At 42.5% G+C, this 2,461-nt stretch overlaps 1 non-coding gene across 1 annotated transcript; it reads left to right on the forward strand.

Annotated features, from left to right (window-relative positions):
* Positions 1–1,834: 1,834 nt before the first annotated feature.
* Positions 1,835–1,942, forward strand: LOC130984080 (small nucleolar RNA R71). Its single transcript, XR_009088038.1, has one exon. It is a non-coding gene; the product is annotated as a small nucleolar RNA R71 (small nucleolar RNA).
* Positions 1,943–2,461: the final 519 nt, after the last annotated feature.

The following is a 2,461-nucleotide window of genomic DNA, read 5'->3' on the forward strand; positions in this document are numbered from 1 at the left end:
TCATTATTTTTGTGACTTCTTATGATCATCAACCTACAAAAAAGATAAAATAACAAAAGAAAATAGTTAACTATAAAACATTGGGTTGCCTCCCAACAAGCGCTTCTTTAAGGTCATTAGCTTGACAGAGGACTCTCATGGAGCCTCAGAAATGCTCAGAACCGTGTTGGAACCTCCCAACACCAAACTTAGAGTTTGAATGTGGGGGTTCAACACCAAGCTTAGAGTTTGGTTGTGGCCTCCCAACACCAAACTTAGAGTTTGACTGTGGGGGCTCTGCTTGGCTCTGTTTTGAGAGAAGCTCTTCATGCTTCCTCTCCATGATGATAGAGGGATATCCTTGGGCCTTAAACACTAAGGATTCTCCATTCACTTGAATGATCAACTCTCCTCTATCAACATCAATCACAGCCTTTGCTGTGGCTAGGAAGGGTCTGCCAAGGATGATGGATTCATCCATGCACTTCCCAGTCTCTAGGACTATGAAATCAGTAGGGATGTAATGGTTTTCAATCTTCACCAAAACATTCTCTACAAGTCCATGAGCTTGTTTTCTTGAGTTGTCTGCCATCTCTAATGAGATTCTTGTAGCTTGCACCTCAAAGATCCCTAATTTCTCCATTACAGAGAGGGGCATGAGGTTTACACTTGACCCTAAGTCACACAAGGCCTTCTTGAAGGTCATGGTGCCTATGGTACAAGGTATAGAAAACTTCCCAGGATCTTGCCTCTTTTGAGGCAGTTTCTGCCTAGACAAGTCATCCAGTTCTTTGGTGAGCAAGGGAGGTTCATCCTCCCAAGTCTCATTTCCAAATAACTTGTCATTTAGCTTCATGATTGCTCCAAGGTATTTAGCAACTTGCTCTTCAGTGACATACTCGTCCTCTTCAGAGGAAAAATACTCATCAGAGCTCATGAATGGCAGAAGTAAGTCCAATAGAATCTCTATGGTCTCATTTTGAGCCTCAGATTCCCATTGTTCCTCATTGAGGAACTCAGAGGAGATTGGTACACGCCCACTGAGGTCTTCCTCAGTGGCGTCTTCCTCCTCTCTTTCCTCTCCACATTCGGCCATGGTTATGGCTTTGCACTCTCCTTTTGGATTTTCTTCTGTATTACTTGGGAGAGTACTAGGAGGGAGTTCAGTAATTTTCTTGCTCAGCTGACCCACTTGTCCTTCCAAATTTCTGATGGAGGACCTTGTTTCATTCATGAAACTTTGAGTGGTCTTTATTAGATCAGAGACCATTGTTGCTAAGTCAGAAGTATTCTGCTTAGAACTCTCTGTCTGTTGCTGAGAAGATGATGGAAAAGGCTTGCCATTGCTAAACCTGTTTCTTCCACCATTATTGTTATTGAAACCTTGTTGAGGTCTCTCTTGATTCTTCCATGAGAGATTTGGGTGATTTCTCCATGAAGAATTGTAGGTATTTCCATAGGGTTCTCCTAGGTAATTCACCTCTTCCATGGAAGGGTTCTTAGGATCATAAGCTTCTTCCTCAGATGAAGCTTCCTTAGTACTGCCATGTGCATTTTGCATTCCAGACAGACTCTGAGAAATTAAATTGACTTGTTGAGTCAATATCTTGTTCTGAGCCAATATGGCACTCAGAGTGTCAATCTCAAGAACTCCTTTCTTCTGACTAGTCCCATTGTTCACAGGATTTCTTTCAGAAGTGTACATGAATTGGTTATTTGCAACCATTTCAATCAATTCTTGAGCTTCTGCAGGCGTCTTCTTCAGATGAAGAGATCCTCCAGCAGAGCTATCCAAGGACATCTTAGATAGTCCAGAGAGACCATCATAGAAAATACCTATGATGCTCCATTCAGAAAGCATGTCTGAAGGACATCTTCTGATTAATTGTTTGTATCTTTCCCAAGCTTCATAGAGGGATTCTCCATCCTTCTGTCTGAAGGTTTGGACTTCCACTCTAAGCTTACTCCATCTTTGTGGTGGAAAGAACTTTGCCAAGAAGGCATTGACTAGCTTTTCCCAAGAGTCCAGGCTTTCTTTGGGTTGAGAATCCAACCATATTCTAGCTCTGTCTCTTACAGCAAAAGGGAATAGCATCAGTCTATAGACCTCAGGGTTAACCCCATTAGTCTTGACTGTGTCACAGATTTGCAAGAATTCAGCTAAAAACTGATGAGGATCTTCCATTGGAAGTCCATGGAACTTGCAATTCTGTTGCATTAGAGAAACTAATTGAGGCTTAAGCTCAAAGTTGTTTGCTCCAATGGCAGGGATAGAGATGCTTCTCCCATAGAAATCAGGAGTAGGTGCAGTGAAGTCACCCAGCACCTTCCTTGCATTGTTGACATTGTTGTTATTTTCGGCTGCCATGTGTTCTTCTTCCTTGAAGAGTTCGGTCAGGTCCTCTAAAGAGAGTTGTGCTTTGGCTTCTCTTAGCTTTCTCTCCAGGGTCCTCTCAGGTTCAGGATCAGCTTCAACAAGAAT

Source organism: Arachis stenosperma, chromosome 5, assembly GCF_014773155.1.
Source record: "Arachis stenosperma cultivar V10309 chromosome 5, arast.V10309.gnm1.PFL2, whole genome shotgun sequence".
Classification (NCBI taxonomy): domain Eukaryota; kingdom Viridiplantae; phylum Streptophyta; class Magnoliopsida; order Fabales; family Fabaceae; genus Arachis; species Arachis stenosperma.